The sequence below is a fragment of the Lissotriton helveticus genome, chromosome 8 (assembly GCF_964261635.1).
Source record: "Lissotriton helveticus chromosome 8, aLisHel1.1, whole genome shotgun sequence".
In the NCBI taxonomy this organism is placed as follows: domain Eukaryota; kingdom Metazoa; phylum Chordata; class Amphibia; order Caudata; family Salamandridae; genus Lissotriton; species Lissotriton helveticus.
The window spans coordinates 1088841596-1088856425 of NC_136069.1; positions in this window are offsets into that span (position 1 = coordinate 1088841596).

A 14830-nucleotide genomic window follows, 5' to 3' on the forward strand; every position below is an offset into this window, starting at 1 on the left:
TTGATTGATTGTCCGAACATTGACTGTTTGGGAATTAGTTCTTTTTGGAGGTATTCCCTGTTTGCAAATAAACGTAGGAAAATCTTTGCAAGTAGTGAAAGGGTAGGTAATGCGGACCTTTCTCCCCCGTTGTAATCTGTCATGCCTATCTACTCCCCACTGATTGATGCACCTGTTTCACCCGGACCATTTACTAGAGATAGGTCATCTGGCCCAACAAGAGAGCACCCCTAGTGAAAAGGACATATGCAATAATAACGAAGTGATCACTGTATCCTGTTAACAGAAACTTTAGCATGAAACAACCTGGAAAGAAAAGAATAGGAAAACGAAAATCAGTAGGCCACTGATGAACTTTTTATTAAATAACAAACAAAGAAACGATAACAATACGTAATGATAAAACCTATTATTGTCCTAGAAACAAGAAACGTTAGAAGTAAGCCCGTAATAAGAAACCTGAAAACATCGCCCCTCACTGCCCCAAAACGTGTCTGTCCCACCGCTTGCCACGGCCAAATAACGGCAAACTGGGAAAGATAGAAGTCAGCACACATCCGCCCCATTCTAGAAACTTCCAAAGGGCAACAGGTTTTCGGCTACGCCCAGCCGGAAGCAACACATATAAGACGGGTCCTGCTGCCACGCCTCGGCCAGGAGATCATCACGTAGGGTGTAGCCGGAGGAGAGGCCGAGGCCAGCGGGACCCGGCCAAGGGGATTGACAACACTGGAGAGTTTTAGGGGGGTGGAATGTCCGTGTCCTCGACCCTCCCCTCTCTCTCCCAGTCCGGCCGCGGTGGCCCTTGAGAGTTGCAGGTTGTCCCTCCACACTCTCTCCCGGTCCGGCCACCAACGGCCGGGGGCTGGGGCCGACGGGATCCGGCTGCAGCCGATAAACCAAGGAACCCGTTCATGGGGCCAGAGCAAGGGGCGTCCGGCCGACATCCACCGGAAGCCCGGCCCGAACACGGACGGGACATTTCTTCTTTCTTCAATAATGGCTTTGACAACACTGGGGGGGATGTCTTGCACATGCCTCTGACCCCCCCCCCCCCTCGTCCTCATCGCCTGGTCCGGCCATAACAAATCTCAAGCGAGACGCCGTGGGGTGCACTGGGAGGGAGAGACGGTGCGAACAGGCCTCTCCCGCCTCCCCAGTGGAGGCTTCCCACCTGCACCCTCAGCGCTCCAGGCGCCCGGAAAAGGGTTCTTCCACTGTGGCGATGCTGCAACGTCTCGCCCGGCAGGGTGGAGCCCGTCCGCTCATTTGACCCCGCGATCGCCAGTAGCTACCGAACTCTCAAAATGGCGATCGACCTGGCAAGAGCGGGCACAGCATAAAGAAATGGCCCGGTCACTGGTTGACTCCACCACCGTAGTCCTCCACGACCTTGAAGATTCTAGAGGAGCCGCGGGAGTCTCCGACCCCCGCAGACACCCCCGATGGGGAATGACTGCCATGATCGCCCGTGGAGTGACGAAACTGTATCCGCGGGACGTCGGCGCTCCCATGCTGGCGCCAGCCTCACTTTGAATTACTAGAATCCTGCAAACCTCAGTTCCGGTGAAAGCACACTGTGACCCGGTAGGAAAAATTGTTGCACCCCCTCCCCTTTTTGACTGATAGTTCAAACCACCGATCCTTTCCTTTGCCCTTTTACCAGAACTTTGGACTGCCTCCCCCTCTTTTACATTTTCTAGAGAAAACAAAACATTAACCACTACATTAGCATAGCAGTTGACACCAGAACTGTTTTCAAATTGAAAACCAACAACATCTTCAACAGAATCCTTTTTGTTTCTGCTGTGACCCTGCTACAGCACAGGCATTGTCCCCAGCAGTAATTCTGCAATGCCGGTAAGAATAGCTGTGGTGCCTACTGGACTCACTCACCCCCGCGGCGCCCCACGCCGTTATTTGCTGGGCGGCAACTTACTAGACATCACCTTCGTGCCATCTAGATTTCAGCGCGTTCTGCTGCCTTGGAACTATTCGCACAACAGACTGCTACTGACGACCCACCCCCAGGCAACATCTTCTGAATTTTCATAATTTGAAAGAACTAGTAACATGTCCTCATCAGGAATTTCCTCATGAAAAGTCTGCAATGATGATTCTTGTAACTCTATGGTCTCCAAACATTCGATAAATTCGCCATCAAGAGATTGATCAAAAAAATCATTCAAGTCATCTCCTCCTTGTGAGAATATTTCATTATTGGTGCTGTCAATTTCAATAAATGTATTGGATAATTCAAAAGAAATTGCCACGGTCTCTTCGTTGTTTAAATGTTTTTACTGTTTTTGTTTTGTTGTATATATTTATAAGTTATTAAAGTTTTATAATCCTACTACTTTGTTGGAGTGCTATATATTTTTAATGTGACACATAAATGTAAAAACTTTGATGTACAAAGAGTCATCCCTGGAATCTTCCGCTTCAGGCTCGGTCCCCTCCCCAATCACAATACAGGATGGTTTTCAGATAGTAGGAACACGTGTGGTGTGACAGATCTCATCGGGTGTGGGCCTTGATCTACTATAACTCCTTTGAAGAGGGGTGATTCTTTACAGCTGGGGCCATAAACTACATCTGCAGGGCTAGCTGATAGCCTGGACAATCGGACACAGAGGAAGAGGAGTGTCAGAGGGTGCGGTAGTGAATAGGGCGAAAGGGAGGTGTCGGGCGGGCACAGAGTGTGATTCTCAGGGAAGAGCAGCGCAGATGGGGAGAGGTTTATTGCCCATGCATAACACAGAGAGCGGGGGTGACCAGTGCCTGGGGAAGATGCTTGCGAGGGTGGGGAGCCATGCTACGAATCGACAGCGTGCAGAGAGTGGGTCTGGTCAAGGCATCTAAAATGGCTGCCGTGCACGACAAAAGTGTGGCATTTCAAAAAAGGCAAGATGGCGCAAACAATGTTTTTCAACACTTCCTCATTTCCTTCGAATCGAACGTTAACAGACGTTGGTGCATATTACCAAAGTTAAGCGATATTTATCGCTAACGATGCTTACCAACGAATTTTTTACCGCTAAGCATCGTCAGAAATTATCGAAGATAAACCTTGCTATTATCAAGGTTTATCGCAAATGAGATAAAAAACGACCGCAATGCATTAATGTCGCTGAAAACTCAGCGATATTCATGCATTACCGAGCTAATGCTCTTAGCCATGTTATCCACCTCCCATTGGATAACATGGCTAAGAACTGCTCAGGGCAGGTGTTAGTTTTTGGAGATATTCGCGCTTAGCGCGAATATCTCCAAAAGTTGGTAATAGGAGATATATATCTTGCATGTTGTAATGCAAATTATTGTGGTATATGGAACTCATACCATAATCTCTCAGGAAAGCAGAAACTGATCCTTTTGGGACCGCCTGAGAAGGCCTAGGGGGTGAGGGGTACTCTACTTTGCCCCCTTTTCACGTTCCGAACTATTTTATTTTACTCTCTTCTGTAATTACACAAAATAGCAGCGATAAGATGCATCAGAGACACACAGTGAGAGAAAGGAGGCCGGAGATGAAGAAGAGATGTCAAATACACATTGGAGATAATATAGTGGGAGAAGGGAAGTAAATATGAGTAAACTTACCATGTAACATAAAAATGTTGCACTCTATACTATAAGTCTCATTTTATACTACAATCACTTCGCTACAACCTCATAAATTAAAAATAAAAATGAATAATGTCTCAAACAATTTTTGATTTCTAAATATAAATTTATTCTTCTGAATTTTCTAAATTTGAAAGAACTAGTAACATGTCCTCATCAGGAATTTCCTCTTCAATCATCTCATCTGGAATCTCCTCATTAAAAGTCTGCAATGATGATTCTTGTAACTCTATGGTCTCCAAACATTCGATAAATTCGCCATCAACAGATTGATCAAAAAAATCATTCAAGTCATCTCCTCCTTGTGACAATATTTCATTATTGGTGCTGTCAATTTCAATCAATGTAGTGGAATCATTCAAGTCATCTCCTCCTTGTGACAATATTTCATTATTGGTGCTGTCAATTTCAATCAATGTAGTGGACAATTCAATAGAAATTGCCACGGTCTCTTCATTGTGAGCCATTTTATTTTGAAATTGCTTGCTGTAAATTGCAGAAAAAAATAATCACTTTCATTTATCGTTTTTAGTAATACATAATATAAAACTAACTTTATCAAGTATTTAGTATAACAGAAGGACTGCAAATAAATAACAGAAAACATTTTTCAAATTATCTTCAAGTGTACAACATAGTTCCCCTTACAAATTAACAACTCACCTTTTTAAAAGTAGGAGAAGTGTTAGTACTGTGTAAATCAAACACCAGAAATTCACCACCAAAAATTCCTCACAAATGTACCTCAGACAGTAGTATCACAAAATGGCTGTGGTTTCCTCTCATTTGAGATATATACATAACCAATTAACTTTCATCACACACAAATACAAAACCAAAGTAACATTTTAATTGGTTCTAAATTTCAACACTTTCAAATGTGTTTTCCCCATGCAATTTTCCATAGGACATTTACATACGTCTACAGCCTGAATGGCTGAACGGAATTACACCAAACTTGGCAAAATGGTACATCAAACCTAAGAGGTCAGGAAGGATCTACTATGCCCCCTTATGGTCATTTGCCCCTTCGCTTTGGCCTCCTCTTGTCTCTCGATCCTACCGAGAGACAAGATGGCGGCCGCTACGGACTGTTTGGAATGTTTACAGACGCCGGAGAACCAATCAGCTTCACAAAGCGCTGTTACAGATATATATCTTTTTTTGAACGTTAATTTCTCAAAATCCACTGGAGCACATATATTGAGACCTAGCAAAGGCACATCGGGCTACCAGTCCCTAATATTTTGCCAAGTTTCGTGCAAATCCATTCAGCCGTTCGATTATTAATATTTTTTTTTTTTTTTGCCCCGCGGGGCCCTTTTAAAACCTCCACATCAAACCTAGGGGGTCAGCGAGGATCTACTATGCCCCCTTATGGTCATTTGCCCCTTCGCTTTGGCCTCCTCTTGTCTCTTGATCCTACCGAGAGACAAGATGGCGGCCGCTACGGACTGTTTGGAATGTTCACAGACGCCGGAGAACCAATCAGCTTCGCTTCACAAAGCTCCGTACCGCGAAAAGTCCGCGAACAGGAGCGCTGCCCGGTCCGCTGTTACAGATATATATCTTTTTTTGAACGTTAATTTCTCAAAATCCACTGAAGCACATATATTGAGACCTAGCAAAGGCACATCGGGCTACCAGTCCCTACAATTTTGCCAAGTTTCGTGCAAATCCATTCAGCTGTTCGGGCTAAAAGTGAGGCCAACCGCCCTATGGGAAACTCAATGTTAAAAACACGTTTTGGGACCCCCCTTTTTTCTCGGCCCCCCCTTGACGAAACCCCCCCAAATTTTCAGGGGCTGCTCAGAAACGAAATGTTCCATTTTCCTGAAAATTTCAGCCAATTCCGTCCACAAACGCCAAAGTTATTAGACATAGAATTTTCAAAAATCCCATAGAGAAAAAATCCTAACTATATATACCTACTGGCGACCGCCAGTAGGTAATATATATATATATATATATATATATATATATATATATATATATATATATATATATATATATATAAATTTTGTTTTCCAAAGTGCCTGAAGCTATTTTGAGAGGCACACGACAGTCCTCCTCCCCTCTGGGCTTCACGTGCAGTGCGCCTCCCCACCTGGCAATTTTTTAGCCCAACGCGTTTCTGGAAATTTCACCCGTTGTCAGGGGCTTTGCATCCAGAAAGCACTCGTGTTTGCACCATATTAACCGGATACGCTCATTAGTACAGGTCCCTTGGTGGGCGTGTATTATGCTTCATCATACCAAGATTCTTGGGACTTGTAGTCCGTTTTGGTGCAATATAAAAGTTCCACTTTTGGTAAAGTCGAGTGTCTTTTGGAAATGTATGCATCCTTAATCCGCCTATAGTAGGCTGCGGGTGGTTTGGTGCACTGAATTCATCACAGGAGTCCTGTGCACACGTTTCCAAACCTCTTTGAAAACGCTGCCTCAGCCGCAGCAGGGCTCCTCATTGCTGCGGTCGATGGTGCTCTCCCGCGACCGGGCGGCCGTCAAAAAATCTTGTTTTCCAAAGTGCCTGAAGCTATTTAGAGAGGCACACGACAGTCCTCCTCCTTTCTGGGCTTCACGTGCAGTGCGCCTCCCCACCTGGCAATTTTTTAGCCCAACGCGTTTCTGGGAATTTCACCCGTCGTCAGGGGCTTTGCATCCAGAAAGCACTCGTGTTTGCACCATATTAACCGGATACGCTCATTAGTACAGGTCCCTTGGTGGGCGTGTATTATGCTTCATCATACCAAGATTCTTGGGACTTGTAGTCCGTTTCGGTGAAATATAAAAGTTCCACTTTTGGTAAGGTCGAGTGTCTTTTGGAAATGTATGCATCCTTAATCCGCCTATAGTAGGCTGCGGGTGGTTTGGTGCACTGAATTCATCACAGGAGTCCTGTGCACACGTTTCCAAACCTCTTTGAAAACGCTGCCTCAGCCGCAGCAGGGCTCCTCATTGCTGCGGTCGATGGTGCTCTCCCGCGACCGGGCGGCCGTCAAAAAATCTTGTTTTCCAAAGTGCCTGAAGCTATTTCGAGAGGCACACGACAGTCCTCCTCCCCTCTGGGCTTCACTTGCAGTGCGCCTCCCCACCTGGCAATTTTTTAGCCCAACGCGTTTCTGGGAATTTCACCCGTCGTCAGGGGCTTTGTATATATATTACCTACTGGCGGTCGCCAGTAGGTAGTTATAGTTAGGATTGTTTTCCATAGGAAATCTGCAACATTCTATTTGGAATAACTTTGGCGCAGATTGAGGGATCTGCCTGTAACTTTCCTCAAATTTGCCTCGCTGCGCTCTGCTCCTTTCCTTAAAGTTTGGGGGAAATTCGTCGAGCGGGGGCCGAGATAAAAGGGGGGTCCCAAAACGTGTTTTCCCCATGTTAATTTCCATAGGGCGGTTGGACTCACTTTTAGCCCGAACGGCTGAATGGATTCCCTCGAAACTTGGCAAAATTGTAGGGACTGGTAGCCCGATGTGCCTTTGCTATGTCTCAAGATATGTGCTCCAGAGGATTTTCAGTAATTTAGGTTCAAAAAAATATATATATCTATAAGCGCGCCCCGGTACGCGCACCGAGGAGCGCACCCGGCGCGTAACGCGAGTTCGCGTGCGGAAAGCTGATTGGCTCTCGGGTGTCTGTCAACATTCCAAACAGTCCGGAGCGGCCGCCATCTTGTGTCTCGGTAGGATCAAGACACAAGAGGTGGCAAAAACAAAGGGGGAAATGACCATAAGGGGGCAGGGTAGACCCCCCCTGACCCCCTAGGTTTGATGTGGGGGCCATAAAAGGTCCCCGCGGGGCAAAATTCTGTAGATATCTTGCATGTTGTTACAGAAGTTATTGTGGTATATGGAATCCATACCATAGTCTGTCAGGAAAGCAGAAACAGATCCTTTAAGCACTCCCTGAGAAGACCTAGGGGATCATGGGTAGTCTACCCTGCTCCCTTATGATGTTTTAAAATTGCACAGTATACTGTAAGTTTCACTTTATACTATAATATAAACATAATCATTTTGGTAGTACTTCATGAATTAGATATACAAATGAATAATGTCTCAAACAATTTTTAATTATTAAATAAAAATGTATTGGTTAGAATTTTCATGGTTTAATAAAACTTCCCGATTCAGAAAAGGGGGTGGTGATGGACAGAGTATTCTGAATTAAGCAGAACACTCCTACCCAGTCAACAGATCAGGGCTTGATCCATCACCGTTTTTTAGCTCACTGCACCATCCCAGTTCAGAACCTGGCTACATGCAAATTAGTCTGTCCCTGGCCCAGTGCATCATGGGAACAGGGCAAATGTAAATGTAAATGTAAATGTACAGGAATTTATATAGCGCAAATCACCGAGCGGTTTCTAAGCGCTTGCTTAGGGAACCCGTCCTGGTATTCCCCTGTGAGATAACCCCGGCAGGGTACCCGCAAGGTGAAAGCCAGGCATCCCGCCGCGAGGGGCCGTTGTGGAGATTAAGCAAGCTATTGCCAAGAGTCGCAGAGTGTGAACCCATGAATCGAGTAAGCACCGGAGCGAGAATTGTCGAGTCCATGGACATTTTAGGACTCAAGACCCCGCCGAGCCGGGAATTGAACCCTGGTCCCGGGCTGACCTCTGCTTCCAGGTCTGCCTCCTCTAACCAGTGAGCCACACTTCTCCACCGCAGACCAAACTACCAAGCCAATTCTTTACTGGAAAGGAAACAAGCTTCCGGGGACCGGTTTCTGGCATTTCAGCCGTCGTCGGCCCGGCTTGCTTGAATCCTGGTGGTGCAGTGAGCAAGGGACTCATGTCTGAGCATACCCTTCCACACTTGTAGTGGCCAAAACGATTCAGAAAAGGGGGTGGTGATGGACAGAGTATTCTGAATTAAGCAGAACACTCCTACCCAGTCAACAGATCAGGGCTTGATCCATCACCGTTTTTTAGCTCACTGCACCATCCCAGTTCAGAACCTGGCTACATGCAAATTAGTCTGTCCCTGGCCCAGTGCATCATGGGAACAGGGCAGACCAAACTACCAAGCCAATTCTTTACTGGAATGGAAACAAGCTTCCGGGGACCAGTTTCTGGCATTTCAGCCGTCGTCGGCCCGGCTTGCTTGAATCCTGGTGGTGCAGTGAGCAAGGGACTCATGTCTGAGCATACCCTTCCACACTTGTAGTGGCCAAAACGATTCAGAAAAGGGGGTGGTGATGGACAGAGTATTCTGAATTAAGCAGAACACTCCTACCCAGTCAACAGATCAGGGCTTGATCCATCACCGTTTTTTAGCTCACTGCACCATCCCAGTTCAGAACCTGGCTACATGCAAATTAGTCTGTCCCTGGCCCAGTGCATCATGGGAACAGGGCAGACCAAACTACCAAGCCAATTCTTTACTGGAAAGGAAACAAGCTTCCGGGGACCGGTTTCTGGCATTTCAGCCGTCGTCGGCCCGGCTTGCTTGAATCCTGGTGGTGCAGTGAGCAAGGGACTCATGTCTGATCATACCCTTCCACACTTGTAGTGGCCAAAACGATTCAGAAAAGGGGGTGGTGATGGACAGAGTATTCTGAATAAAGCAGAACACTCCTACCCAGTCAACAGATCAGGGCTTGATCCATCACCGTTTTTTAGCTCACTGCACCATCCCAGTTCAGAACCTGGCTACATGCAAATTAGTCTGTCCCTGGCCCAGTGCATCATGGGAACAGGGCAGACCAAACTACCAAGCCAATTCTTTACTGGAAAGGAAACAAGCTTCCGGGGACCGGTTTCTGGCATTTCAGCCGTCGTCGGCCCGGCTTGCTTGAATCCTGGTGGTGCAGTGAGCAAGGGACTCATGTCTGAGCATACCCTTCCACACTTGTAGTGGCCAAAACGATTCAGAAAAGGGGGTGGAAGGGTATACTCAGATGTGAGTCCCTTGCTCATTGCACCATCAGGATTCAAGCAAGCCGGGCCGACGACGCCTGAAATGGCAGAAACCGGTCCCCGGAAGCTTGTTTCCTTCCCAGTACAAGAATTGGCTTGGTAGTTTGGTTTGCCCTGTTCCCATCATGCACTGGGACAGGAACAGACTAATTTGCATATAGCCAAGTTCTGAGCTGGGATGGTGCAGTGAGCTAAAAAACGGTGATGGATCAAGCCCTGATCTTTGGACTGGGTAAGAGTGGTCTGCTTAATTCAGGCACTCTGTTCATCACCACCCCCTTTTCTGAATCATTTTGTCCACCATAAGCGTGGAAGGGTATACTCAGATGTGAGTCCATTGCTCATTGCACCATCAGGATTCAAGCAAGCCGGGCCGACGACGCCTGAAATGGTAGAAAGCGGTCCCCGGAAGCTTGTTTCCTTCCCAGTACAAGAATTGGCTTGGTAGTTTGGTTTGCCCTGTTCCCATCATGCACTGGGACAGGAACAGACTAATTTGCATATAGCCAAGTTCTGAGCTGGGATGGTGCAGTGAGCTAAAAAACGGTGATGGATCAAGCCCTGATCTTTGGACTGGGTAAGAGTGGTCTGCTTAATTCAGGCACTCTGTTCATCACCACCCCCTTTTCTGAATCATTTTGTCCACCATAAGCGTGGAAGGGTATACTCAGATGTGAGTCCCTTGCTCATCGCACCATCAGGATTCAAGCAAGCCGGGCCGACGACGCCTGAAATGGCAGAAACCGGTCCCCGGAAGCTTGTTTCCTTCCCAGTACAAGAATTGGCTTGGTAGTTTGGTTTGCCCTGTTCCCATCATGCACTGGGACAGGAACAGACTAATTTGCATATAGCCAAGTTCTGAGCTGGGATGGTGCAGTGAGCTAAAAAACGGTGATGGATCAAGCCCTGATCTTTGGACTGGGTAAGAGTGGTCTGCTTAATTCAGGCACTCTGTTCATCACCACCCCCTTTTCTGAATCATTTTGTCCACCATAAGCGTGGAAGGGTATACTCAGATGTGAGTCCCTTGCTCATTGCACCATCAGGATTCAAGCAAGCCGGGCCGACGACGCCTGAAATGGCAGAAACCGGTCCCCGGAAGCTTGTTTCCTTCCCAGTACAAGAATTGGCTTGGTAGTTTGGTTTGCCCTGTTCCCATCTTGCACTGGGACAGGAACAGACTAATTTGCATATAGCCAAGTTCTGAGCTGGGATGGTGCAGTGAGCTAAAAAACGGTGATGGATCAAGCCCTGATCTTTGGACTGGGTAAGAGTGGTCTGCTTAATTCAGGCACTCTGTTCATCACCACCCCCTTTTCTGAATCATTTTGTCCACCATAAGCGTGGAAGGGTATACTCAGATGTGAGTCCCTTGCTCATTGCACCATCAGGATTCAAGCAAGCCGGGCCGACGACGCCTGAAATGGCAGAAACCGGTCCCCGGAAGCTTGTTTCCTTCCCAGTACAAGAATTGGCTTGGTAGTTTGGTTTGCCCTGTTCCCATCATGCACTGGGACAGGAACAGACTAATTTGCATATAGCCAAGTTCTGAGCTGGGATGGTGCAGTGAGCTAAAAAACGGTGATGGATCAAGCCCTGATCTTTGGACTGGGTAAGAGTGGTCTGCTTAATTCAGGCACTCTGTTCATCACCACCCCCTTTTCTGAATCATTTTGTCCACCATAAGCGTGGAAGGGTATACTCAGATGTGAGTCCCTTGCTCATTGCACCATCAGGATTCAAGCAAGCCGGGCCGACGACGCCTGAAATGGCAGAAACCGGTCCCCGGAAGCTTGTTTCCTTCCCAGTACAAGAATTGGCTTGGTAGTTTGGTTTGCCCTGTTCCCATCATGCACTGGGACAGGAACAGACTAATTTGCATATAGCCAAGTTCTGAGCTGGGATGGTGCAGTGAGCTAAAAAACGGTGATGGATCAAGCCCTGATCTTTGGACTGGGTAAGAGTGGTCTGCTTAATTCAGGCAATCTGTTCATCACCACCCCCTTTTCTGAATCATTTTGTCTACCATAACCGTGGAAGGGTATACTCAGATGTGAGTCCCTTGCTCATTGCACCATCAGGATTCAAGCAAGCCGGGCCGACGTCGCCTGAAATGACAGAAACCGGTCCCCGGAAGCTTGTTTCCTTCCCAGTACAAGAATTGGCTTGGTAGTTTGGTTTGCCCTGTTCCCATCATGCACTGGGACAGGAACAGACTAATTTGCATATAGCCAAGTTCTGAGCTGGGATGGTGCAGTGAGCTAAAAAACGGTGATGGATCAAGCCCTGATCTTTGGACTGGGTAAGAGTGGTCTGCTTAATTCAGGCACTCTGTTCATCACCACCCCCTGTTCTTAATAAAACTTCCAGCATTAGATCATCTGGAATCTCCTCAAAAATGCATGTTTCAATATCTTGTAAACATTCAATAAATTGTTGATCCAAAGACTGATCCATAAAATCCTCTTCAACAAAATCTTCATTAAGAATCTCCTCATTTGTAATCTCGAAAGAAACATTGATGTTTTCTTGTTCCCCTTCCATTTTCTTGCTGTAAATTGCATAAAAATAACTATATCAGTAGAGTTAGGGCACTGTTGAGTTTAAGTTCAGACAGGTAGTTCTGATTTTTTAACAGTGAAGTTAACTGGGAGAGGGGTTGGCCTAACGGCTAAGGCGCTCGACCTCGGACCTGGGGAACTTGGTTCGAGTCTCGGTAACGACGCCAAAAACCCCCTGTGATTCTGGGCAAATCACTTAATCTCCCCGTGCCTAAAATGAAGGTGTGTCCTCATGTAACGTAACTGGTGCTATGTAAAGCGCTCTGATAACTGATTCGGTTCGGTTCTAGTTCGCGCTATATAAAACTCTGCAAAAAAAAAAAAAAAACTTTTGGCAGTGTATGGTATCAGGCAGGAAGTAGAAATATAAAAAAAGTGCCTGTGAAGAAGCGTAAGTAAATTCATAATGATAGCAGAGAAGCCTAAGTCAATCCATAAATATAACAGAGGAGCCTATCTCTATCTATAACTATAGCAGAGGGACAGTAAATAACTATCAGAAAACGTTTTTACAAATTAACTTAAAGTGCCCCTTACAAATTAACAACTTACTTTACAGAGAGGTGAAGAAGAAAAAATGCGAAAATCCTTTCAAGATGTACCTCAGGTAGTTGTAGTCAAAATGGCCGTGTTTCCCTCTCATTTTTCATTTATATTCATGTACATAACCAATCAAATGTCAGGAAAAAAAAGTAGAAAATGAAAGTAACATTTTAATTGGTTGTAAATTCTAACACTTCATATGTGTTTTTGTCATGTAATTTACCTCAGGATATTTAGACAGTGCTACAGCTCAAATGGCTCAATGGAATTCCACCAAATTTGGGAAAATGGTAGGGACTGGTATGTAGTAGGGCCTATTCTATATTTGGTGAAAGTGTCTCCAGTGGTTTTTATGTAAATTAACTTTTAACATTTTTGGGGAGCTCTTACCGGTGCGCGCCCCGGTACGCGTACCGGCAGCGCTACTGGAGTCCTCCATCTTGTGTTTCGGTAGATTTGAGACACAAGATGAAGGGCAAACAACGTTGGGAATGGGTAAAAGGGGACACGGTAGACACCCCCTGACCCCCTAGGTTTTCTGAGGGGGGCTTAGGAGGCCCATATAGGCCAAAAAAAACAAATTTTTGTTTAATTTTTCGTGGGGGTGGGGGGCGCCCGGTACGCGTACCGGGGAGCGTACCGTTACGCGTACCGTTGAGAAAAAAGAATGACAGAGTGTTTTAAAAATGTTGTTTTTTTTTATAAATTAGAGGTAGTTCTAAAAAGAACTGTTTATCTTTATTCTTTTTGTTGTTTTATATTTTTTTTATATTTTTTGAATTTTTTTTACTTTTTTGGGCTTTTCTGAACAGTTTTATATTTTTTTGTATTTTCTTTGGGGAGAAACAAAAAACAGGGAATTGAAAATGGCTCAACTGGAACACAAAAAAAATCAGGAAAAATTATGGTTTCCTCGGGCATTTGTGGTTATCCATAGCAACATTGATTAGTGTGATGCTTTGTTGACCATAATTAATTGTTTTGTTGCAATATATACAAACAATTTTGTAATCCCCAAACTTTGTTTGTATATTTGGGACCGTCTCCCTTGCCTCTGGACCCGATGGAGTGGGTTCTTTGGATGTTGAGGGTCTGGATGTTGATTCGGGTAGCTTACTGCAGAGGTCCCTTACCTCTGTTGCAGAATAGTTGTTAGGGTGCAAACGCATCATGTGCCGAATCATAGTATGATTCCCAAAGGAATATTTTTTGTTAGGGTTCCCCCTGGACAGCTCAGCACCACAGATCAGACAAGTCACCTTCGGAGCGTTCACTTTTTTTAAACCCCTTGGGATTTTGTAAAACTCCCATATGAAGTGCTCTTTTGGTTTGTATGGGGGATTATCTTCAGGCAGGAACTGCCTTGTCTGTTCCTCCTCTTCATCATCCTCCTGCTCTTCTTCTTGACCACCAATGTGATCTTCTGGTGGTCTTTTTGATGGTGGTGGTGGTGGTGGTGGGGCAGATGCTCCAGCTGCTGATATGACTGTAGCCATCTCTGTAAGGAAAAAACAGGTCTTCCTCACTTAAATAACAAAGTGAGAATGAGGAAAAAAGGTGGGGGCTTTGATCATTTGGAAAACAAAACTGTTCTGAACCAATGAAAAGTGTTATTTTCAAGTCACATGATCCGGGCTTTCATCATTTAGAAACCAAAACTGATCTGAACCAATAAAAAGTGTTATTTTCAGATCACAAGACCCGACGCGCTTACGCTACGCGCCCCGGTGCGTGCCGGGGGCGCACCCCGGGGCGCACCCGTAGTCGCGCCCCGGGGCGCGCCCGGCGGCGCTTATGTTGCGCGATCGTTTACGCTCGGGTGCTTCCGGGTGCGGTTACGCCGTGCGTCATATGACGCATCACGCGGCTACGCGATACGTCACGATGTTGTTTTCGTTTGCGGCAATAGCGCTAACGGGACGCTCACCGGTACGCGCCCCGGGGCGCGCCGTAACACTGCGCTCACCGGTGAACGCATGGGTACGCGCCCCGGGAGCGCTCCGGGGCACAAAAATAAAAAAAATAAAAAATAAACATAAAAAAAATAGTATTACATAATTATAAAATAGAAAATTCATTATAAAAAATATTACATTTCATACCTATAGAGATTTGCTATTAAAAAACCTATGAAATTCACTGAAAAAACCATCGGTTTCACATCAGTTATAGT